The sequence below is a fragment of the Hippocampus zosterae genome, chromosome 4 (genome assembly GCF_025434085.1).
Source record: "Hippocampus zosterae strain Florida chromosome 4, ASM2543408v3, whole genome shotgun sequence".
Classification (NCBI taxonomy): domain Eukaryota; kingdom Metazoa; phylum Chordata; class Actinopteri; order Syngnathiformes; family Syngnathidae; genus Hippocampus; species Hippocampus zosterae.
In genome coordinates, this window is record NC_067454.1 from 13,552,567 (window position 1) to 13,579,343 (window position 26,777).

General features: G+C 42.8%; 1 protein-coding gene across 2 annotated transcripts in view; it reads right to left on the bottom strand.

Annotated features, from left to right (window-relative positions):
* emc8 (ER membrane protein complex subunit 8) overlaps positions 1 to 26,777 on the bottom strand; it is a 681,399-nt gene that overhangs the window by 279,533 nt on the left and 375,089 nt on the right. The window contains exon 6 of one of the 2 annotated variants that reach the window (XM_052063549.1): positions 11,198 to 11,209. The exons of the other annotated variant lie outside the window; for it this stretch is intronic. The gene's annotated coding sequence lies outside the window, so the exon portion shown is untranslated. Of the gene's footprint in view, positions 1 to 11,197; positions 11,210 to 26,777 lie in introns of those variants that run through there. 2 annotated transcript variants of the gene reach the window in all.

Below are 26,777 nucleotides of genomic sequence, written 5' to 3' on the forward strand. Positions count from 1 at the left end.
GGTCAGTTTTAAGATTGCCAAAGCACAGTCCTACCAGGGATGCCAGCCTTCCCGAGTTCCAGAGGAACAAGGATATGAACGTCAGCACAAAAACCATGACATTATAGATTCAATAGTTTTCCAATTACAAAATAATTCAAAGTAGCGTTATGGCTTCATCATAGTCTATGTTACATACGCGTTTATTGGTAAGTTTTAATTTGTGTAGGTGCACTGTAGCGTGTGAGAGGGCATGTGTATGCACATTCATTCATAATTTACGGTAGCAGACAGATGTGTGTGTGCATAACCATGGATGGCGTGGATAACCATCTTTCAACTAAATGTACCTCAAGCGAGAATACAAACAAGGGGGAGATGTACAATGTAACTATGAAAGTGACTCTGAAATCTTGAAGTTTAACTACGCTCAGTGAAAAAAAAATAGGCAAACAGATGGTGGAAAGATATGCTTGTTGGACCCTTAAAACTTGTTAAAAGTGGTTCTCAGCTTTCAATTTCGGTTCAGACACTTTTCCTGTCTGGCAATGTAATTGTGTCGTGAACTAAAACACTTGCTCAACCTCCCTCTTGGTCACTGAGGAGGTACAAAAGCAGAAGACGGTCTTGATTCCTCTGAAGATACAGCAGACCTTGGATCTAGTCTGGACCGTTGCGGTTGACAAGGCTCCTCGGTGTCGGGAAGCACGAGAGCACTTAATTTCGGATCGTTCAGAGAATGGGCCTTTGCTTGTTCTCCAACAGTACAACTTTGACTGGATCATACTTTGAGTTCCACTTTATTTATTTATTTACTTTTTAAGCTAAAAAAAAGTGTAACGTGGGGTTCCCATATAGTTGATGCACTGCCCTTTTGAACTTCGACCATGCTGGAAACCAGAGGAAAATTTAGACTTGTAAATTCTATCCCAGTTGATCTGACGGTTGTTAAAAAGGCCAAAAGACAATGGACGTGCATACATCAAATAACACATCTGTAATGGATTTCAAGGTACAATAATTTAATGTTTGTAAAGACTTCACCTATAAATTCAGGAAAAAAATAAATTTAGGTGAGATGCTGACGACTCAATCCAAAATGAAGGCTGAAGTGAAATGATAAAAATACATAGACAACATACAGCAGTCTATGTTGCTCCACCATTCATGCATTGAGAAAAATCATCCCACCATCAGATAAAACTGGCTGCGCGGCAATTTGGACCAGACGTGATCTCATTCACCTATTTAAGAATAAACGCATTGTGTGTCCTGAGCAGCAGTTGCATTGGAAAAAGAATTTTTGGCCTGCTGCTGTTCCATACAGTGACATTCGATTTGACTTAACAAGGATGGTCGAGGAATGCATTATCTGCTTGACTGTTACTGTCAATATAATTAAAATACAGCTCACGGAGACACGGGGAGAACTTGCAAACTCCACACAAGGAAGGCTGGAGTTTGAACCCTACACCGCTGTACTGTGAGGCCGGCATGCTAACCAGTGGAGCACCGTGCCACCCAGCAAAGAATCAGTGATATTAAAATGAAGTAGGAATAAAGGTGGACCAATGAAGCAAAGCTACAAGACTGCCTCAACTCCACAGATTGTAGAATGACTTTTCAACTTTCTGGACTGTGCACATTTTGTAAAAATAACTCACACACACACACAAACATGAATGAATGATTGTATAGATTTGTGAAAAAACATGAAAATGACCAAATTCAACCCCACGGCAGCAATGTTTTGTTTTCTAAAGATTTTTTTCCCCCCCTGTTCAGCCAACGTGTGATATCAAGTGATATCAACTAGTCTAACATCGTTGGCCAGTAAAGTTATTCAGATCATTATTCAGACTCGAATCCATTCCAATGTTGCCGCAATTCAACAACGAAATTGGTATTCACAGCTGTGCTCTGGGGGTCAAGTTCAATATGTTTACATCAGTCAGACGATGGAACTAATACTAAGGCAACAGCCTGTTTTTGACATAATCTGACCCCGCGTTAGCTCTCAACAATTCCCCCGCAGTAAAGAAACATGGCAGAGAGTTGACTTGACCTCATGTAAAAATGAGACCTTACACACATGTTGCAAAGTAGCCAAATTACTTAGCTGAAAGGTCAAATGACTTAAAGCAGTCCCTGTGCATAAAACAAACAATAATGACAATTTGACCTTGGACCCCTCAATTCTCATTATTTCCTACTGGGGAAATAAAATGAAAATTTAAACAAACCAAAAGGTCAAACCGTTTGTATTGGAAATATGTGTTTTACAATTGATTTCAAACTTTTGCTGACCTTGCCAGGACATGTAAATGTTATGGGAAGTACTACTGCATGTTCAACAGCGGCACAAATATCCCGGTAGTTATTTTAAATGCCATGAATTTTAAACCCAAGGCGCCAACACATTAATGTCCAATTTAAGAAGCATTTTCAGAGCCAGCCGCTAAGATGTTAAAAGGTAGAGCGTGTCTCAGGGGTGGGCCGGAGCGACGCTGGTTGAGGTGAAAGGGTGAGGAGGGGAACGAGTACAGCAACAAGGGCCTCTGTCCCGGGCCAGGCTGTGAGCTGCAGCCTTGTGCTGATAAGTCTGTAATAGTCCTCCTTAGAGGACCCAGGGCTCTGCTCCCCTTATTAGTCATTTATCACACCTGGCAGCCTCACTGAACCATAATTACTCTTCCCTTATCCCCCCGCACTGTCATGTCCATGAGAGCGAGCGGACTAGAGGGGGAGGGAAAGAAATAGCTGTGAGAAACAGTGTTTGGAGAGATTGGACGGCGAGAAGGCAAGAGGACTTTGTGGGAGGTCATGTAGAAACAGAGTTTGCTGGTGGAAAACAGCGTGCATATAGTCCAAAGTGGATGTGAATTGCATGTACTACATAAAGCCGCGTACAGAAATGACAGAATGAACAAATGATTGCCATTGTTTATATATTTTCTTTTTTTGTATTTAAAAAAAGGGCCGGGTAATACAAAACCCCAAAAGCAGTAATTCAATTCATTGTATGTAAAGCTGGAAAGGAATGAACGCTCACAAAATATGTTCCTTTAAAAAAAAAAAAAAACTGAACAGTCATTGTGCTACAAATGTGAACCAGTTGTTTCCAACCACAGTGCACCCACTTAATGTTTGACAAGACAGGAATTAAGGGGTCCGAGCCAGTCCGCCGAAAAGAATTGCTTATAACAGTGAAATACTTCACAATAAATGCAAAATTGAATAATCGGTTGCACCCATCACTTTCAAAAATGACTTTCCAGGGCTTCATGATTCCATTCTAGTTAGAGGAGTCTCGACCTTCTGAACACAAAGTTATAGCGTCTGCGTTGTTTTGTGTTGGACATGCTAAATAAATAAATAAAAAGTCTGAAAATCATTTCATATACTTCATATACTGTACATACTGTACGTTGGACAAAAAAAGTATCTACATTACAGTTGTGTGTTATTTAATTTTAGTATGCCTTTAATTAAGACCACAAAGAGTGAATGCCACAGTTTTCACATCAACATAGTTTTCATCGCTAGGCGGAAGTTCCAGTTATGCGCATTCATCAAACACAGCAGGCAGGCATGCTGTTCTCCATTCATCATATGATTTTTTTTTCTGCCTATTTTGAAGCACTGGACTTTCAACAGCCTCTGGAGCACATAGGAACAAATGATCTTATGTTGACTGCACAATTTGTGCAAGGCTAGATTTGCATTCGGGTTGCAAGGTTGCCCAAGCCAGAGTGCCTATCTGGCAAGAAAGTGTGTTCATAATGGACAGGAAAATGTGCGCAGGCAGGTAAGTACGCAGCTGTGTGACATTTTTGGACGGCAGCACATCACAGAATATGGCCTTCAACAAATTTTAACTGCATGGGAAATGTTTCAAATAACAATTTCACATTCCTGAAGGTCATAAATATGTCAAAGTAAGTTAAACATTGCCCATATAACACCTCAAAACTAGTACTCTTAATTGTGTCAAAAAGAACCGTTAAATGTTCACAGTAAAACATTATTACAACAAATAAAGCACTCAAGCTTAAGTGATGACACCGATGACGAAAACAGCATTTTATTGTTGTCAGTTAATTCCAAACAATTTTTGTTTTTCACACCAGAGAAAATGTTTCCATCATATCATAGTTGAACCTTGCACAACCTCTCCTTCGATTTTATGCTTGGTACACAATTATATGCTTGTCAAAGTTACTTTCCAGGCGAACATTGATTTCACGACTGAGTTACAAAGACATTTTTCAGCAGGTTTTATGCTGTTGCCACGTGCCCGGCTGTCACGAACTCGACATTGTAACCAGAACCAGATGTGAGCTCCATGCTGCTAATCTTAAGTCATGTTTCTGCATACAGAACCCAGCCCCAAAACTGCCCATTCTTAACTGGTGGAATCAGGTCTCTCTCTCTCTCTCTCACACACTCACACACACACACACACACACACACACACACACACACACACACACACACACACACACACACACACACACACACGCACACACACACACACGCACGCACGCACACACACACAGACAAACACACAAACTGGAGTGCGTCTTGCATCATTATTGAGGTGGTTTCAATTTTCACCGGGAATATATCTATTTTTTTGAATTAGCAATTTCGTTGTAATTACACGACTGTATTTTGCTGGAGCGCTGTACTAGTGCAGTAACATGCTGTATTGACATACAACAGTCAAGAATGAGCACGGTGCATATGTGCTTTCACAGGGTTAGAATGCGTCGGGCCAACATTTGTGTCCCCCACAGATGGGAACAACACCAGGGCTCCCCCCAGTCACATCCAGATGTGTGATGTTCCAAAGAACAGAGGGAGCGCAGAGAACGGGAGGGATACGCCTGCATGAATTTTGCTGCTATTAAAAACTCAACAGATGTGTGAATCCCAGAGGACAGACATCTGGGTTACACGTACTTTTTCATCACCACGCTAGGTGCTCTTGGATTTTTAAGATCCGTATTGCTCCCTTCCTCCATTTTAACAAGCATTTTATGGAGCGGCTTCCTTAATAGCCACTCACTTATAAAACAAAGCTGTAATGACATGCAAATGACTCATAGAAACACTGTAAAGAGGATGTGATGGATGGACCGCCTGAACATTAAAAACACTCGCGTACACACACCCACACCTAAACAGTGATAAACAAAAGAATGTGTATCTCGCGCAACAATTTTTTTTTTACTCCTCTAGCAATGCCCACCTATTTTTCATAGCAATGGTTGCCATTTTTGTTGAATACAAAATTGCCTATTCCTTACGGAGTGTTAGTGGGAAAGATGACTCAAAAACTGCTTCAACACATTTCACCAGATTTTGTGAAGGAGTTGCGCAATAACCTGTTATATTTTGGTGCAGACCCAGGAAGTTGTTTCAGTATTTTTCAAACCCGGTGGAACATTTTTATTCATTTCACACAGAATAACAAATTATGTTGAAAGATTTCAGGCATTTGCAAGGGGTGGGTACAAGTGAATGTGAAGAATTTTGTGTTTATCAAAATTATGATTCTTTGACCTAAGAAGAGCTCTATTCATTCTTCTGCCCTGCTTAAATCATTCATTGAAACTTCAAGGTAAATGCCCCAGAGGTCATAGGAATTTGAATTCAACTACAGAAAAACAAGATGCTTTAAAAGAGTACCAGTGATAGCAAAGTGTGAAAAATGTGATGATCATCACAGAACCAAAAATGAAATCATGAAGTGCGAAAGTAGACCACATGTGCAGCACAGGACAAAAATGAAGTCCACACGAGTCATTTCAAAACTTGAATTTACACAAGAAAGTAATCTATGCTTTGCCTTTATGTGGAGCAATACAAATAAGGGTAAAAAAATGTTATTTTGGTGTTTTACTGGTATCGGTGGTTAACTTAACTAAAGTTAAGAAAAATGCACGATTATCACAATGGAGCATATATGCATTGCTATCACTCAAAGTGCATCAAATCTACTCTGCCTATGATGAAAAAAATAGGTTGTTGCTAGGGACTCTTGTTTGGTGTTATTTGGTGGATTGGATTATTGAAATTGTGTTGGTTCCAAGAAACAAATGAGACATTTTGGCAATTTTACAACGCATGACTCATGCTGGTCACCATCCAGGTAATGCACTCATTTTTCAATGGCATTCCAGTGGGGTTGTGGCATGTTCAACATGTCACTGTCAAGTGGCCAAAGTGGGACAAAGTATAGGCTGGCCCATAGTAAGATGTTTAAGGTTGGATTGGACCAGGGATGTCAATTTACAGCCTGTTGGCCAGAACCAGTCACTCAGAGCATACAAGTCATTTGGTGTGTCTCAATTATTTGATTATTTTTAAAAAAATCACTGTTGTTGCAATTTTTTTTTTCCGGTTCAGGGTGCATTGTAATGTATGAATGTAATGCAACAGGGTGGTAGGCATGGAAGGCAATTGCCTGGGGGGGCCTCGAGCTGAAGCGGGTCCAGGGGACAGCTGACATCGGCCCATATCAATGTAAAAGCACTGCTTCAGAATTACAGAGACAATGTGTGGTTTTGGTAATAGGCATGTGCCAAGTCTGCCGTTGCACAACGCAGCACAGCTAGAGGTGCGGCAACCCCCCTCCCCCACCCCCACCAAATTGCTAGGTAACATTAAATCACGTAAAGGTATGAGGGTATCTGTTAAATATGTACATTTCTGTAAAATACAAGAGCCAAACGCTGCAGTTGGCCCATGCACTCACGTCCCCCATACCAGTGTTGTTGGCTGATAGGTCCTCCCCATGACAGATGGCTGATATTGGTCCATATCAATGACACAACTCTGTACAGTCTTCATAAAAAAAAGACTTTGGGTATAAGAGAGCTCTCTAATGGGGCATCCTACTGGCAGGGAACATTTAAATATGTCTACAGCACAACAAAAATGAAGCACATTTATCAATCAATGTACACAAAAAGTAATGGAAAGAAATTATGTACGTATGTTTTTTGAGGGCTAAATGTTTCATTAAAAACGTTAACATGAAGTATAGATGTTTTTACTGGAAATGATTGTAATTAGTTGATAAAAAGGTCTTTTGTGACGGCAGATGACTGATCTGTCAGTTGCACATGGGTAAATGAAAACACTGATTCATAATGTCGTTGTAATTGCTGTCATTTCTGTCAAGAAATAAGATTTGGAACAAGGTAATACTCAATGTATGTGAATATTTTCCAAATTGTAATTGAAAAATTTGGGAAATTGTCATCATTTATTGCTTATTAAACTATAAATCTGACAATCTGGTCCACTTGAGCTAAAATTTGGGTGAATGTGGACCTTGAACAAATTAGTTTGGACAGCTCTGAATTAGACATATGAGCAATAGCGAACTCATAAATGAGTTGATTATTTTAGTTGATAACTGTAGTGGTGCGAGCACAACAACAAAGTGTGTGTACAATATATGGATCTTCAAGCTGCAGGAGCATCTGTGGACTGACTCAAATTAGGAGAACAAACCACAGGGAGGCTTACTCACTATCAGCAGTTCAAAGGTCAGCTGACAGGAAGGAAGATAAAGGGGAAGCAAGTACACTAGGAGTGCAGCAGAAGGCCTTCCCTCTATAAAAAAAAATGACTTAAATAATCAGTCAAAAGAACTTTCTCTCTCTCTCTCTCACACACACTCTGCACTTCTCCACCGCCCTTTCAGTCTGTTTCCTCTTCCGTCCTGTCTTCCTAGGTTTTGTTCTATTTATGACTTCCTCTGGAATCACAACACTTGTATGGGCCATAAATCAGCTGTTGAAAAGGACAGTGGATGAGAGAGAGAGAGAGAGAGAGAGAGAGAGAGAGAGAGACCTTTTTGAGGCCTTCACCGATGTCTTAGTAACTTTTTAAGTCTACCAGAGCTTTAAAACAGATCGGAGGTGGACGCAGCAGCAACACACCATTGAAATTGTCGTCTCAGTTTAACATAATCTGGGCACAGCCGTTTCTCAGGTATTTTAGTTTACACAAAAGAATTATTTCATCACTCTCAGGAAGTATGACTGACCTCTTCACTAATGTAGGCTGTCACTATTCCTGATGCAATTGTGTTTCTGTTTTGAGTCAACTGCGCAGGGATGATCGACCCTCTGTTTGGCCTTCTTCAATTTCACCCACTTCATTCGTTAGTCTGTTGTCACATCACAAAAGACCTATCGGTCACAACAAATTAACCATTATGGCACAAACCTCTGACATTGAACAAAATCCGTTACAGGACATTGTCAGACAATTTGTTCAGATTTGGGAATGAAATGAATTAAACCGATGCTGCAATTAAAGTCACATTTTCAAGTACATGAATGCCATTTTTGGCCGGTGTTTTTCTTCTGGTAGAGTCATGATCACTGACCTGAACTGAGGCCAGCAAGGTCTGAAGTTCTTTGGGTGTTGTTCTGGGTTGTTTTGCTCCCTTGTGGATGAATAATCACACTCGTTGAGTAACTTTAACTGGTCAACCGCTGCTGGGAATATTTACCACTGTTCCAAGTTTTCTCCATTTCTGGTTAATGGCTTGAGCCCCAGAGTCTTGCAAATGCCTTTGTAAGACTGATAGATTTCAATAACTTGTTTTTTTGTTATTATTTCTTGAATTTGTAAGAGTCATGGCATGATACGTTTGTTTCTTGAGATTGTGTAGCCGACCTAACTTTGTCTGATAGGTTCTAGTTGTGATTTCTTGATTCAACAAATATGATGCTAGGCTGTTGCCTGTGAAATTGAACTCAGTTTTCCCCAAACTGTCATTAGTCACAGTAACTTTGTGATTTAACAACAGGGGGCAATTACTTTTTCCACATAGAAGCAGATTGTTTTTAATTTTTTTCCCACTGTTGAAATCGTCATTTAGAAACTGCATTTTATATTTCCTTGGGTTGCCTCTGTGTGATATTAAAATTGGTTTGATGAACCGAAACCTTTGTGTGTGATAAATATGCAAAGAAATCAGTAAAGGGGCAAATAAATGTTCACAGCACTGTACACTGAGACGTTGCATCATGGTCAAATTGGAAATCGTAAAAATTCAGGTTCCATCGTAACCTGTACCAGATGAACAATGTTATTTCTTTTCTAAAGACAGCAAGCACACACACTGAAATAACAGATGATGGTCAACTCGAGAGTTCCCACTAAGCTCATGAAAGCACAAGTTTAAATTTTGTGTACGGTTGTGGGAAGAATGTGATACAGTCCTTTGGTTTGACTTTGAACAATATTCTCTGAGCCTTTGAGGAACCAGTAAAGTGCTGACAAAAAACAACTCAGTGACCCATCATCATCTCTTATGTAGTCCGACAGTATGTACTCCAATGTGAGATTTCCCAGAGATCAGGTGTGCTCGTGCTCAACAGGAGACCTAAAATGGAACTTTCTCGAAAAAAAAAAATGTTCATTGTGGCGTACATCGGTGACACCTCTGGAGAGCCATCAGCTGCTCGACACGAAAACTTCAAAAACTGATGACACTTGCAGAACAATGGCACACAAAAAAAAGTGACAACAAAAGGGTTGTAAACAAGCACAGCACATACACAAACGATGTGTAAACAAAGAGCAGTACGTGTTTGTCCCAAATTTGAGCTGTGAGCAGGAGAGTAGAGGACCTGTGCACAGCTGTTCTCCCTGTGCTGTCAGTAGGCTTCACCAGGCTAGGCTGGTCCCAGAGGCCTGCACTGGGAGGCCTGCACGCAGTCTGACATCTGGCCTACACGGGTGAGAGGGATCAGTTCCATTATGATTTTTTTTTTTTTATTTAACTCTTTCTCCCTCCATCTCGGTCTATGTATTCCTCCCTTTTTCACTCCGCTGAAGTTACAGTCGCACGGGAGGGGATGATGAACTGCTTTACAACCAGGCCAGCTGACTCTTTAGCAGTAGGACCATCCCCTTTGCCCCCTCCTATCTACTTCTTTCTTCTCCTTGACTGTTTTTTTTTTCCTCCACTCTTCATTTTTCAACCGTTGACCGGCAGTGCCACCGATTGAGGTCGAGTGGCACGTCATCATAGCCTCGTCCAAACCAGTTGTAAGTTTGATGTGTTGGAATGTTGATAGGATATAACAAAAGCAGGCCTTTGGTTCACGGCTGACTTTTGGTGCAGTTGGCTTGGTCGAGATTCCCTCTCAATCGCAATGTGACTGATGGGGTGCGGTTCTCTTTTCGCCTCAAGTCAGCCGGGATACGCTCCAGCCCCCTTCTGTGACGCTGAACAGGTTAACCACTCCCTTCAAAAATGGTGCTTTCATCCGGCTCTTCTGCTGCGAGCGATTCTGTCTCATATGAAAATGAGCACACTCACCCAGCTGAACTCGAGGGCTACATTAAAGTGCAGAGACCTTCTGAAGGAGCGCGGTAGTGATTAATGATATTCAGATCTGTGTCCTTTAGTGACCTCTCTAGAAAGGTGCACAATCCTCAGTCTACATCTTGGCATCACCTAATGAGCTCAGCATCACTGGATACACCGACTTTGTATTCGCTCCTATAAGACAGAACTTATGCTTGAGCCTGTGAAATGCTTTAAAGAGCTGCCATAACCTTCTGTTATTCTCCTCGTTCTTTGTTCTTGTCTCTTGCTTGATAAGGCATGCCAGACGCCAAGGTCATTGAGGCATGCATGGGGAGAGGAGAAGAAAGGGGGGTGGGGGTGTGTTGGGTATTTCTCTGGTGTAAATGAATCGCGTTCTTTCTGATGAGGAGGAAGAAGCTCATCAAAATGTTGTCTCTTCCTTGCACAAAATGAGCCTAGGTCAGAAGAATGGAAATTGTCACACGTAAAATCATAATTACAAGCACAAATATTCCCTCCAGTACTGTGGAATTACTTTATCAGGCACCCGTTGGTCGCTTCTTATGTGTTAGTGAGAAAAGGCTCCTCTCAGCCCCTTCTCTTGTCTACAATCTGCAATTGCTGTATTCCAAGGGGGGCACTGGGGCTGAAAGGACCGAATTTAACAAACCTAATTATCATGCTTTAATTAGCATCAGGGGTAAACCTCGCCGGGACACCTGCAGACTTAATTTATATCCTGACAAGGCAGGAACAAGTGTTAATGTGCTGTATTTATGATAATGCCACCAAAGTGTGCGGGAGGAGCAGGAGGAGGTTCACCTCAACTCCTCCAGAACAATGCGAGGGGAGGGTAATTACAGGGGAAGGGTCTGCAATGCCCTGGGATCAGCTCGGTCTCAATGTCGATGCGTGGCGATAAAACCCGGTCATGATGGCAGAGAGATGACTTCATAAATTGTTTAGATGTCAACTAAGCCTTTAATTGTATTGATTGCAGTCAGTGTATACATCGTGTAATGACAGCAAATAGCAGAAAGGTATTCGAGAATTGTTTAACAGACAGTGACCCTGCAATGCTTAGCAGCTAAAAAAACGACCGCTAATAAATGGGACAGTTGTTACGCAATTAGTCTAAAGTCGACGTGCAGTTTGTCTGTCGGGCAACCACAAGTGTACCTGCGATCTGCGAACTGGGTTAACAGGACAAATGCTGGAATGTGCAGATTGTGTGTGTACAGTGCTTCGGTACATTATTGTAAACCACGAAGGATTTCCGCTAGGTCGGATAACCACTGCAAGTCTGGGCACACTAGATAAAACGATATCCATTCATCTAAGACACATCCATGAGAGACTCGATTGTTTCTGATGAAATAGTTGAGAAAATGAACAAGTAACCAATTGGTTTGTTTGTCTGTACGTTCATTCATGGATGCTTTATATAGTTTATAACTGATGACTATAAAGTTGTATTTTTACTGACAAAATTCTGCTCTCGGCATCTATTGAGGCATATGTTTTTTGGGGGGCTTTGTTAAATGCTTTTGCATGACTTAATAGAACCGACTGCTTTCATGTTCTCCCATGATGAATGCAATTTAGCTGTTAAATGTACATTTTCTGCTTTTGAAGTGATTACAAAGCTGAAGGAAAACATTTTATCAATACGAATTAGAGAAACCACCTCTTGTATAATGTTAGGCAAGCTGTGAAATTGATGAATTGCAGAGGCACCCCGAAAAAATATGATGAACATTTTTTTTCCCTGAGATTATACAGCCTACTTTGAATAAAGAAGAAGTCGTTGTGTGGGACATGGCGATACATGAATAATACTTGGTAGAAGTAGGCGGTAGGGATGAAAGTTTTCGGCACACGGAAAACTGTTGACAAACCTCTACACGGTTAGTATTACCATTTCAAAATTCACATATTGTTACTCCTGTAGTTAGTGTGTGCGCCCCATTTAAGGTACTTGAGAGAAAGAGATATGATTTTTTTTAATCGTTTATTTCTGTTTCCGATGAAAATTCTGCTTCTAATTATCTTTCGTCAGCATTGCGATCATCATCATATAAAATGTCAGACTATTTTATCTCAAGCAAAGGACAACTCACAAATTACATGGCGCCGTGTGAGAGGAGTGATTTGATTTATGATGAGAAAAAAAGATATGCCGCCATCCAACATTCTTGTCTATTGACAGTATTTGAGATCATTCCCATCACCTCAAACCATCATGAAGAGTATGTTTCACTGAGGCGCAACATGAAAAGACTAAAATTGTTTGATATGAAACCGCTATGACACGAGTGACAGTCATATGAATCTCAAAGACAAAATTCGAACAGTCACAAACCAGGTCCAAATGCCTTAGCAGATCCATTGCTGTTGTGTTGCGTTTTGTTTTGTTTTGTTACTATGTTCATCCAGTACCTCCCTACGTTCCCCAAACTGTCTGCGGTTGCTTAGGATGATAAGCAATGAAGTGGTTGGACATGATTAATGTTGCTACTATGAAACCGCTTCTATTTAGTCTCTCTCATATCTCTTCTCAAACGTGAAACCTCACATTTCAAGGTTGACGGACAATCAATTTCATGTAATCCTGCTCTGTATATTGAGCTGCTCTTGCAAATGAAGGGAAGACAAACGATTTCAGAACAGGTAGCAATAAAAACAACAAGCATACTTCAGACGTTACCTTTTCATCACATCACAAGCATTCCTTGCAAAGGTTTTGAAAGCAAAATCTCAACAAGTTATGGTCATAGTCATTGTTGTTGTCCTGTCTGCAATCGTATACTGTATCTACATTCAGATTTACGAAGGAAATTCTGCAAGAAAAAAAAAAAGTCGACAATATAAGATACAGTGCAAAGATGGGCCGGGCAACGTGTCCTCAAAATAAATGTTCATGTTCTTTCATGGTCTTTACTCATGTAAGGTTATACTGGTGAGTCAACGTGACCTTGTGGCAAAATATTTTCAGCTTCGAAGCAGATCGCTCAGTTAAAAAATTTCCATGAGATCACTGCTTTTGGAACGTATAAATGGTCACCATTTCTTTGGAAATGTTTAGTGCAATTTAATCTGTTTGCTTTCCCATTGGGCGTTGTTGTCATATTCACAAAAAAAAAAGATTTGCTCATGTTTGTTTCTTAACCGGAAATAAACTTGCTGTTCGCTCTTTTTATTTAGTTATTTATTTATAAATAGTTATTACAAGTGTTAGAAAAGTTGCTAACTTGGATACACTGACTGTGTGTTTGTTATCTTGCTCATCTTTATGTGCAGCCAAGTTGTGATTGGAAGTGGGGTTTTTGTTTGTTTGTTTTTAAACCAACCTGAGCAGGAACCTCAATTTAATGGCTAAAATAAATCAGCCAGTCCTAGTAAAAAGCCATCTTTGCCTTTTGCACAAAGCTCAGCAATGAAGGGATACTGCCAAAACAAACTACAATTTCACACAGCAACCAATTAGATAATTAGATGCGCGACGATGTCAGCACGAGCGTCTGGTGTGGTGTTTGAAATATCTATTGGACAGCAACATCTCTCTTGCCTCTGTTACGACTGTAACACTACCCTTTGAAGTCAGATTGACTTCACTCCCCATTTTGTGTTTAGCAGGCAGTGTAAATGCAAGTGCTAATGCTGGAGCCAATTTGACTGAAAAAGGAAAAAAAAAGCCACCATTTCTATTAATCGACCGAGTTTGAAGTGCTACAAATGTGTGCTCAAAGAAACATGGCCTTCACCTTCTTTGTGGAGGAGCAGTACTAATGCCCGAGTATCAGGTATTGACAGGTAGCCATGAGGCTCAGTCCTGGGAGCTGTTAGGGCAGATTGTGAGCAGCCGAAAAGCTGGATTGAGTAATCAGACTGTTGGCAGCCAGACAGAAGCTCTCCAGTCAAGCTGAACTGCTTTAAAAGCCCTATCTGCTGTTGTTCCCATCTGCGCTGGCAGCTTATCACCCAGACAGATTTCAGGGGGCCTTGAATGATGCCGAGTGTCCGACCACGTGTGAGAAAGCACAGGCTCCCGCTCAGACTGTATGACCCCCGTCGGTTGGGAGGGAAGGAAATAACTCTTCAGCCCGTGTCACCGTGAGAAAAAAAACAAAACCTCACCATCTTTGCGGATGGAGGGAGAGAAGAGTGCCTCTCTAAACATTGAGGTACTCAAGTGGGAGAAGTTTACCATTTCAGCCAGTGGCTCCAAGACGATCACTCAGGAAGCGTTGCCCAAGATTACGATCACTCCACTCCACATGACTGCCTCCATATCAGCAATATACTCACGTGGCCGTGTCAAAAGCTCCTAGCATCACATACGTGTACTCTCGACACTGCCCTCCGAAAGGTGTGAGCAGTTAATCTCAACATTAATTATTGACTCAGAGTTAGAATTAAAGGCTGACACAAAGTAAGCCAAGGGGACGCTGCTTTAAATAATGCATGCGGCCATTCAAGAGGTAATCATATTGTCATTGATTAATCTACACCGGCGGTGTAAAGCATACGTGATGATGTGGGAGTAAGGGGCAGTGTTTGACAAAACCTGGTGGCTGGGTAGAATGCATCTCAGGGGCCCCTTCGTCATTGTGTGATGTTTTCATTTGCAGCTTTAGAGTCATGAACGCAGACAAACATTCGGAACCGAAAACTATGAAGAGGTCAAGATGATCGTGACAGGCAAACGAGAATCGAGTCAAACTAAAAGATATGGAGAGGATCCCCAAAATGAATATCTTCACGGTAACTCCATGGTTGACCCACTGATTTTTTCACCTTTTTTTCTAAATAATGCAACTCTTAGGAAAGAAATGAAGCTGAGGTTTGCAGCATGTTAATGAAGCTCCAAACATTTACATACATTGACACCGAGATGCAGATGCCATGTCATCTCAAATTAACTTGAGACAAACACATCTATGCCCAGAAAGTAGAACAAAGCCAGAGCTGCTCCTTGCAATTAAAGCTTTATACACAGTTACCTACACAGTATTCATTCTTGTTCAAAAACAATGACTAATTATTACAAGTTTCGATCAACATATGTATTGCAGACGCACTAATAAAGGCTGTGGTGATACCCAACCACTGTGCACATTAGTGTGCTGTGAGAGCTCTAACGGTGTGCCGCAGGAACTTATCAAATTTAATTTAATTGGTGATATTATTTATTTATTAACAAATATTGTATCTGTGTTTATCTATCTATAACAGCAGTTTAAAGTTACTGAAAGAACAAATAAATGATCTACTATTAGAGGGCAAAAAGTATTAAATTGACATACCCGTGTATATATCCATCCAGTTTCTGAGCCGCTTTATCTCGCGGGGGGTACTGGAGCTTATCCCAGCCGTCTTCGGGCAGTAGCCGGGTGACACCCTGAACCGGTTGCCAGCCAATCGCAAGGCATACAGAGACGAATAACCATCCACGCTCACGCTCACACCCAGGGACAATTTAGAGTGTTCAATCAGCCTGCCATGCATGTTTTTGGAATGTGGGAGGAAACCGGAGTACCCGGAGAAAACCCACACAGGCAAGGGGAGAACATGCAAACTCCACACGGGAAGGGTGGAGCTGGAATTGAACCTGGTACCTCTGCACTGTGAGGTCGACAAGCTAACCACTGGACCACCCTCGGTGTGTGTGTGTGTGTGTGTGTGTGTATATATGTATATATATGTGTATGTATGTGTATATATATAAAAAAGTGCATATCCTCTTTTTGTAACAATTTCTTTTGGGGTGGTGTGCCATGCTTGGCTCAGTAAAAGTTGGGAATCACTGCTCTAACCAACAACCAAACCCCTAAACTTGCACACACGCACACACACACACACACACACACACACACACACACACACAGGCACGCACAAGTGGATAGATAATCAAATCCTATCCAAAACTCTCCTCCTTCAGGAGGTTGTGAAAGCTTTGGCAAGCTTGAAATAATATGTTGTTTTTGTTAATACATAAAGATTAGGGAAATAGTCTCTAGACTCCTCTCCCTCTCGCTCTCGCTCTCTCTCTCTCTCTCTGATGCTTTCATCCTCTCCCACCTTCTTCTCCAAGTCTGGCAGGAGAGGTGGTCTCGTCAGACAGCACTTCTCCCACATAACCGCGGCGCTCTGAGAGGTGTGGAATGAACGGGCTGAACGCTGGGAGGCTTCTGTCTCTCTTCCTTAAAGCCTTCAGGCTGGGGGGAAAATGTTGTCTGACAGCAGGCCGATGTGTTCGACTCTCTGTTTGACAGCAGAGGAAGAACAGGCTGCGACGGATGCAAAAACAGCACTAGAGGCAGATGCTCAGGCAAAGCCTCGTGGGTTGAGCAAGAAACTGAATTCTACAATGGATGAGGGACAGTCGGTTATATGCGGTGTGGTTGCAGGTCTTTTTCTGGCTTCCCAAACGCAGTGACATAGTAGTATGTAAGTAGCCCAGAAATGTTAACCAAACCGAAGGGAGTACTTATCTTTATATATATATATATACTAGCTGGTTCGCCGCCCTCCGGGCGGCTCTTCAGCTAGCTCCTGCGGAAGGCTGGTAAGGTGGGCCTTCGGCCCACAAAAGTGTTGTTGCTTGGTTCAACTTTTTGTTCATCTTCATTGCTTATCGCGAAAATAAAGAGATGTTTAGCTCTACTAAATAACTAACAATTTCATTGCAATGCTTGTGGGTAGACAACATTTTTTCGCTAAGATGCCCGCGCAATCGTAGTGAGCCACTGCCTGAGCGGCGCAGTGGCAACATATTGCGCGCAATATATCTATATATATATTGCGCGTCGTCCCGCACGCGGTCTGTCCTTCCGTCTGTCCCTTTTCAAAACGTACCTACTTCACCGCACCGCTGCGCGCCCCCACTGCGCCGCTCAGGCAGTGGCTCACTACGATCGCGCGGGCATCTTAGCGAAAAAATGTTGTCTACCCACAAGCATTGCAATAACATTGTTAGTTATTTAGTAGAGCTAAACATCTCTTTATTTTCGCGATAAGCAATGAAGGTGAACAAAAAGTTGAACCAAGCAACAACACTTTTGTGGGCCAAAGGCCCACCTTACCAGCCTTCCGCAGGAACTAGCCGATGAGCCGCCCGGAGGGCGGCGAACCACCACCTTACCAGCCTTCCGCAGGAACTAGCTGATGAGCCGCCCGGAGGGCGGCGAACCAGCTAGTACAACATAAGGAGCATTTGAATGCAGCAGAGGTGGGACTAAGTAATACATGTGCCAGTCTCATCTCGTCATCTTCCAATTTAAAGCAAGTCTCAAGTTACTGTGGAAGAAAACCAAGCCAAGTCGAATCAAGTTGCCACCAACTTTCAAGCAAATCGAGTCATTGCTTTGTTCAAGCAAGTCATAAGTCAACTTATACAATCTTGCTCGGTCACAACAATATAGGAGTGATCATAAAATTGCTTTTTTTTTTACACTAATCCTAACACTTATGAGTAAATTTACCAAGTGCTGAGAAGAACATCAAAGGGAGCATTACAAGTAATAAGGAATCATGAGAACACTAAATTCCAATTTCGTTGTAAAAATGCAACCGCACCAGAAACGGCAAATGAAATGTCCATAACAATGCCAGACACCATATTGTAAACATTTTATATTACATACACATGTATGTTAGCCATTACTTACATCATGTTGGAATGTAAATATTATTTTTTTTAAAGATCTGTGGGTACTTGTAAATGTCTATTAAAAAAAGATTTTAATTTCTACCGACCGTTGAACTACACCAGGGGACTATTTTGGATCTTTTCAACAAACTCATGCCCTGCATAATGAGTGGAAAAGCATTAATCACGGGAAATAACAGTATTTGACATCTTTGGCCGGGAAGGTGCAAAATCGGGACCTAAGCAACGTGTCTTTATGTGTGTACCAGGTATTGATATGCCTCTTCATCACAAACTGCACCACACAGACAATGACGGTAGGAACAACTCTCTATTAGAACCAGCCCAGTGGAAACAGAACAAAAGTAAACTATGATGTCTCTTCTGTCACCATATGACAGCATGAACCAAGATGACAAGTTTTGCCTGAGTCCAAATCGCAGTTGCTGTAAACAACGTTGCATCAGACTCCACAATGCGCATCAACTTGAGCAACCACCTCAAGTCTTCCGACCGCAATCTTTGCCCTAAATCTCTCAACGGACTTATGAGCCACTTGCGGCCGCCCCACACGGAAACCTTTTTATCAGCCAAAGTGAGGATGGGAGAAAGGCCAAATCACATCAGAGGCAACACCAGCTGCACATCAAGTTCTCCGCTGAACAATCGGGCTGCCATGAGCACCACCTCTGTCTCCCAGCTGAGCCGCGCCGCCAGATCGTAACCAATCATTTGGGTCACAAGAGTCGCATGGATGACCAAAGTGCAGCCAGCGTAATCTAATTGTCATTGTATTGCTTTCCAATGTAAAAGGCATCTCTTTTCAGTCTTGTGAAAGGAGTGGAGTGTAGATGAATAGGTCTGGGGCTTGTGTAGGCAACTCTAACTGATTTAAAGCAGTCTCGTATCATATTAAGACGCACTTTGGAGTAGTGGTGTTATTCAGGCTCCACAATAGAATGCTGTTGGTATGATGCATCGCGGTGATCAAAGTTGAGCAATATCTAAATGTAATACAATGGAATTAAGCTAATATGGTGCTAGGAATATGCTGAGAAGCATAAATACATCCTTTTGAAAGAAAACTCAAGGAAAGTAGTCACTGTTAAGGGGGTGGGGGGGGGGGGGGAGAGAAAGGGCAATTAATGTAAAACGTGTGGGAAGAACGGAGGAAACGGACCAAAATAGGATAGGTTAAAAAAAAAACTATTTGGAGCACGAGGTGATGGTTCAATCACATTTCGAGGGAAAGACAGGTTCTGTTTTACTTCCATATTTGAATTGTCTTCTTTTTGGACGCACATAACTAAGGCCTGGCAGACACGTGTTACTCCCTACTGGGAGATAAATTAAATGCACATTTTTAAAGGTGATTATTTATTCCACAGCAGACGGTACTGGGTAAGGCTACGCCTTTGTAGCGGGGATGTCTTATTTTGGCAAGCGTATGATTTTATAATATGTTTATTTCGTAGTTTACACAGCAGCGCTTTCTCTTTACATGCCACAATACACTTCAGCTATACATATGCCAGGTCCGCTCTGCGGACTTTGTGTTATGGTAACTTTCAGTTATCAAAATTTATGTATTTCAAGTGTGGTCATTATTCTTTCATCGAGTTTTCGGCCCACTCAGAGACGTACTGCATGAATGTGTCGATTAGAGTCAAGACAGCTACTGCACTTTACTATACTACAGTACACTGTACCTCCTAAAATAAGTTACGGTGAGCACTTCTGAAAAGTACTGAACAGTGAGTACTGGTACTTTTAATTCCTCTTACGGCACGCTGTATACATTATCCATAAACTATTCCAACATTCCACATAATAGTTTTCTTTCAATTTTATTCATTTTTAAAAAAAAATGCTTTATGTAGAAGTCAGTAAAGCGCTGCCCATCTTGCAGAAAAAAAAAACATCATCAGTCTGCTCTCATCTCTTTTCGAAATATGCTCACATATTTATAGCACACTGCATTGGTGATGCCAGCATCATGTCTACGCGTAGACTTCGCCTTCATTTGCCAATGGCACCTTTACCTTGTGGTCAAAGCTGCAGTCGTGTCTATAGAGTAATGAAATTTACAAAGACGGACCACTTGGTATGCTCACGATGCGGCAGCTGGTCCCCACGCTCGCTGAAAACCACATGCTCGCGTTTATAGATTGCATAACGGCTTGCATGAAAATGGTTTCACACAAACATAAATCAAATGTCAAAATACAAGTGGAGCAAGACAATTCCCATGGCGCAAAAGCACACCCACACACTACATGAGGAGTTCACGCAGAGCTAAATGGAAGACGTGTGTGAAAGATAACGCATATGCAAATGCCTCTCATGCTCATATATGTGAAAATGTATTACTGAATGTTCAATTCTTGGAAAATTCATCATGTATATTCGATCTTGGGCGGCACATTGGTTGACGTCCGCCTCACAAAGCAGAGCTGCAGGATTCAATTCTGGCTCCGCCCCTTCCTGTGAAGACATGTTCTCCCCGTGCCGGCGTGGGTTTTCTCCGGGTACTCCGGTTTCCTCCTACATTCCAAAAACATGCATGGCAGGCTGATTGAACACTCGAAATTGTCCCGAGGTGTGAGTATAAGTGCGGATGGTTGTTCGTTCCTGTGTGCCCTGCGATTGGCTGGCAACCGATTCCAGGTGAATCCCATCTACTGCCCAAAGACAGCTGGGATAGGCTCCAGCATGCCCGCCACCATGGTGAGGATAAAGCGGTTCAGATAATGGATGGATGGATGGCTATTCGATCTTTATATTCATAACGGATTCCCTTGACGTTTTTGTTTCTACCATGATACTGTCAAAAATAAAGATGAAAAAATGGTGATTGGTACACAGCCGTTGAAATGTTTGAACTTCATGCAACCGGCATGGGATCAATTATGAATTATTGCACCATTCACAATGTCCCTGTGACTGACAAAAGGGTTTAATGTTCCTTCTCGCACGTTGTCGTTCAATGAATTAACAGTGCCTTTGCTGGTTGAAGCCAAATTACGTGCACTCACTTTCATCCAATCGCCCCAAAAACTTCAGTGACTCTTTTGCCCCAACACAAATGCTCACTCCACACTGTTGAATTCTACTTTAATATGTGCCACCTTCAACTGAACTGTTAACTGCTCCTTTAACACACCACTCACTTATCAATACGTAGTCCACTTTTCAAGACCGCGTAAGAGTATTCCCCCCCCCACCCCCACTCAGATCAATAACATCATGAGATCATATTTAATTACACACAGACGGCAAAGAATTAAGTCATCACACTTTATGTGGCCACAAAGGCAAGCAGGAGAGGGGAAGGACGCGGCTGCATGCCAGGGCACACCGGCTGGTAAGACTGCATGGGACACGCTGTTACACAGCCACTCGGTGCCAACCACACCTGTGCCCACGTAGGTTTCACACTCACCGGGGCACGCGTAGGTCACCTGAGAACCTCGCCGGGCAAACCTGTCCCTCCTCCTCCTCAAGTCCTTGTGCAAAGCCCCCAGATGGAGCATCACCCAGTACATCCGCTGTGAATAGCTGGTCTGTCAAGGGCAACCGATTCAAAAAATTACAATCCTCACACAAAGTCATCAGGAGATCCCCCCCCCCCCCGCCCGCATCAAACTGTCCTCATACACATTATTCTCATTCTTTACACTGCATTGTCCTTATCAGATCAACCGGTGCCCCAAAGAAAGGGAGCCTCGGGTCATCCCATCAGTGCTAGTAAAGCAAAGGTTTGGCAACCGTTGAGCTAAAAAGGCGGCTTACAAAAGATTAGGCTACCATGATAGCATATAATCAGGATCTAATTGGTTGTGTGGCTCTCTTTCATTGCCTGCTAAGCCCCCTTATTAGGCAGGCTTACATCTACATTTTCAGCTGATGAGGAAGCGGCTCCCACTCTCATTCTCCAAGACTGCAAACCAGATCGAGACGGCACACAAATATTTAATTGGACCCCCACATTTCAACTATTTAGAGTAGTTGAGAAAAACAGAGCCACACACTTAATCCATTCCGAAAGGATTTAAATGGTCTACATGCGAAATGTACACGGATCAGAGTGTTTCATCTCCATCTGATTATTTTATTGATGAGAGCGAGTGGCAGGTCTATCGGATAAGGGGCTAAGCTGCGATTCATCCCCCTCGTGTAAATCCTTCCCCTCAGCATGGGTCATTTCAAGTTATTCCATTTACTGTATATTAAGCACGGAGAGCAACTAAACACTTTTGTATTTTCTCCTGGAAAAAGTGTTTCATATATTACAACATGATAGAGAGGAATGGACAGTGGTACATTTTTACAAATCAGAAAACTCCATGTGTGCCCAGCTCTAATTAGTTCCTTTATCATGTCAATGACCAATTCTGAACGGTGCACCAAATAATTTGTTTATAGCCGCACATGCACGGATCAAATCAGCGGGAAAAGCCTCATCTAGCTGCTTGGACTTCACCATAAATCACACTGAACTCCCCAGAAAGAAGAATGTAGGAGGACACTAAAATAGTATCACCCAGGGCTACCTCTGATTGAATGTTTTATCACAGACAATCCTGAGTGGTGTAAAAAAAGAAACTAATTCATTTCTCCTGCTCAAGTAAAGAACAGTAACAACCATGTCATTCCTCTGGGAATACGCCATTTCAGAGCACTTTGATTTGTCATGTTATTCATGCCTTCCATCCCTCTTTTCTCGCTGTTGGCTTTGCAGTGTGGTGGGTATTATGCCTTATGCTCATTCAGCTATTGAGTATCGTCGCAGGGCCGTCTGGGTTCATTGCTCCACCTCAGTAAAAGGATACAATAAGTATGTGTCCGGAGCAGCTTCGGAAGGGCACGGATATCCATCAGCGGCGCGTATGATGGATCACGGCGGTGTTGGGCATGAATAGACACGCAACACAAAATACATTGACCAAATGGGGCAGGAATATACATTACAGCCATTTAATCATCCGCACGTGTTAGGGAGGCGGGCAGGCCGAGCTTTTCTATATTCCCGCTGCCTTCAAAAGCTTTGCACAGATTGATTATGTACAAAGACGCACTGAGCATAGCTGTAAAGCACCTGCCAAGAAGAGGAGACCCTATGCTTTTTCACTCATACACAAAAGGCATGCAAGGGGACAACGACAAAAGGCAGAATGGATGAGTGCAGTTGGAGTAGTAGATAAATAGCTCGGAGTAGGCAGATGGAAATCTAAACTTCTGAGCACAGCGGCACAAAAGTCACAGTTGTGTACCTGCCACTTCTTGACGTCGGGTCGATAAAAATAAGTGCAACCTTGACAATTGATTCTTTTTAAGGGAACACTGGAAGCAGAGGTCTGCCCAGGAATTAAGGTGATATGTCACAGGATATCACAGTTTTCACAGCTGAGTTAGGAAGGAGGACATCAGGAAGGCATGCCAAAACATGGAAAACTGATAAGGTTTTCCCTGGCTTTCACATCTCATCATTTGGCTCAGTGGTGTCTCCATCTTTGCCTTCGGTCTAATTTAACAACCAGGTTTGAAAAATTCAACAGCTTTTTTTTTTACATCCACGCAAGTGAGACACTGCCTTTAAGGTCATCATGTTTAAATATATTCATGAATTGCGATCTGCATGAACAGAAAAAAAAAACAAGGAGCGTAACAGCGTGTCACACGATGTGATTGATGACGATTAGAGATATTAAATTGATTTTACACGACGTCATCTGCGTTTCATTGACAGAGTGAGGCGCTACACTCTTCAAAGGCATGCATGCTAAACGATTAAAAGGCTGTTGGTCACACTTGTAATTTGGGACTCTGGTCTTGGCCATATTAAATAAATGAGAATTTATATGGTCACTGTGTCGATATATATATTTTTTAACAAATGTGAGGCAGCAAAAAAATAACATAAAAAATAACAGGAGGTGCACAGGCAGCCAACTGTGACCAGAACGGTAAAGAAATGGTCATCTGAAGCTGAAGATGCTCTGCGGGACTGCTTCGCGACAACCAGGTGGGAACTCTTCAGCGAGGTTCATGGGGAGGACATTGATGCACTCACTGACACCATCACGGATTATATAAACTTCTGTGAGGAGAACACCGTACCCACCAGAACTCTGCGGTGTTTTTCCAACAACAAACCATGGATTAATCCTGACATAAAGACCCTGCTGAAGGAGAAGAAGAGAGCTTTTCGGTCGAGAAACAGAGAGGAGCTGAAGGCCCTGCAGATTCAGCTGAGAAGAAAGATCAGGGAGGGGAAGAAGATATACAGGATGAAATTGGAGGACCAGTTACAGGCCAGCAATGTCACTGGTGTCTGGAGGGGACTGAAAACCATCTCAGGCCATGACAGCCCAAAGACAGTGATCGAGAAGGACAAGGACTGGGCAGATGGACTGAACCATTTTTTCAACCGTTTCGACCAGTCGTCTGTCCCTTCCCCCAACCACAAACTGCAACCTCTCTCACTGAGGACTTCTTCTCCTCCCCCTCCTCTTTCGACCAGCTCTCATCAACGCAGTATGTCACCTGGTTCCTGCCTGTCTGTCACAACAGAGCAGGTAAGGAACCAACTGAGGAAGATGAATGTGAGGAAGGCAGCAGGTCCGGACAAGATCAGTTCCCGGCTCCTCAGGACCTGCTCTGACCAGTTCTGTAACATTGTCCAGCACATCTTCAACCTGAGCCTGAAGCTGGGCAGAGCTCCACAGCTGTGGAAAACTTCGTGCCTGGTCCCAGTGCCCAAGACCCCCCACCCTAAGGAGCTGAACAGCTACAGACCGGTGGCGCTGATGTCTCACCTGATGAAGACGCTGGAGAGACTCATCCTCGCCCACCTTCGACCGCTGGTGAGCCCGTCACTGGACCCGCTGCAGTTTGCCTATCAGCCTGGCATCGGCGTGGAAGACGCCATTATCTACCTCCTCCACTCAGTGCTGTCACACTTGGAGAAGGCTGGGAGCACTGTGAGAATCATGTTCTTTGATATCTCCAGTGCCTTCAACACCATCCAGCCCAATTTGCTGGGAGGCAAACTGCAGAACGCCGGAGTGGACCACCATCTCACAGCATGGATCATAGACTACCTCACAAATCGGCCGCAGTACGTGAGATTGCAGAGCTGTGAGTCGGACCGGCTTCTCTGCAGCACTGGAGCGCCGCAGGGGACTGTTCTGGCTCCATTCCTGTTCATCCTCTACACCTCGGACTTCAGACACGACACTCCAAACTGCCACCTTCAGAAGTTCTCCGATGACTCTGCGATTGTTGGCCTCATTACAGAAGGGGACGATCGGGAGCATAGGGGACTGACAAAGGACTTTGTGGACTCGTGCCAGCAGAATCTCCTCCAGATCAATCCTAGGAAAACTAAGGAGTTGGTTGTGGATTTCTGCAGGAAAAAGTCCTCACCAGCACCGATGAACATCCAGGATATGGACATAGAGAGGGTGGCCTCCTACAAGTACCTTGGTGTTCTTCTCAACGACAAACTGGACTGGTCTACAAACACGGACACCCTGATTAGGAAAGGACAGAGCCGACTCTTCCTACTCAGGAAACTGAGGTCTTTTGGGGTTCAGGGGTCACTCCTTAAGACGTTCTATAACTCGGTGGTGGCCTCGGCCATCCATTATGGCATTGTCTGCTGGTCAGGCAGCATCTCGGCCCGGGACAGAAAGAGACTGGAGCGACTGGTCAGGAAGGCCAGTTCTGTCCTGGGTTGCTCCCTTGACACTCTGGAGGAGGTGGGCAACAGAAGGATGCTAACTAAGCTAAAAGCTATGATGGCCAGTCCCTCCCACCCCCTCCATCCCGCCCTGACAGCACTTGGTAGCTCCTTCAGCCAGAGACTGTTACACCCGCGCTGCAAGAAGGAGAGATACCGACGCTCGTTCCTACCGACTGCTGTCAGGCTGATGAATAAAAAATAACAATCATAATAATAATAATAATTTTTTATCCATTTGTGTTCATATTGTATTTAATTGTTGTTTGTTGTTTTTTTTCCTCTTTCTCCTTTCTTCTTTCTACATACATTCTTGCTGCTGGAGGCTGTAAATTTCCCCATTGTGGGACGAATAAAGGATATCTTATCTTATCTTATCTTAGGTCCATTTTGGATTGGGCACTGAAAAAATTGTTAAGAACAGCTGTCATACCTACCTCAACAAAATGGTCGACTTGCACAAGCTTCTGTGTACTTGTCCACACTGCACACCGAGAAAAACTGAAAGGTCTGACAGAAAAGATTGTTTTGCGCTGGGGTTTTCTTGACTTTTTCTTGATTGTTTGCAGGATTCACGCAAGTAAAACAAACCATATTAGAGTTAACTTTGGAGGAGACCTCGACCTCCTATAGCTCTTAAAGTCGTCCTTGTTGTTTGATGCAGACCGGGATTTGGATAATAGCTTTCAAACTTTACATTTTCATTTTCTTTCAGGTCAACACACATTAAAAAATGCCAAAAACAGTTGCTATTTGCTATTTCAGTTGTATTATAGAAATGACAAAATATTTGTAAATCTATTACGCTTGCCAGAACACACAGCTGATGATTTTTGGATTGGCAAAGGCAGTAGAAAGTCTCTCGCAGTCAGAATAGCAAGTCCATCTCACCTCTGTCTCAACTGAGAAGCCCTGAGGTTAGGCTGAGTGGAGTAAAAGGGCTGAAGCCAAGGCCAGATGAAAAACGAGGGTGTCACAGCATTGTTGCAAGGTTAGCACACACGTTAATGGAGCCGTGCTGGGGCAGGGCACCCTGAGAATTGACCCTGCCAAGG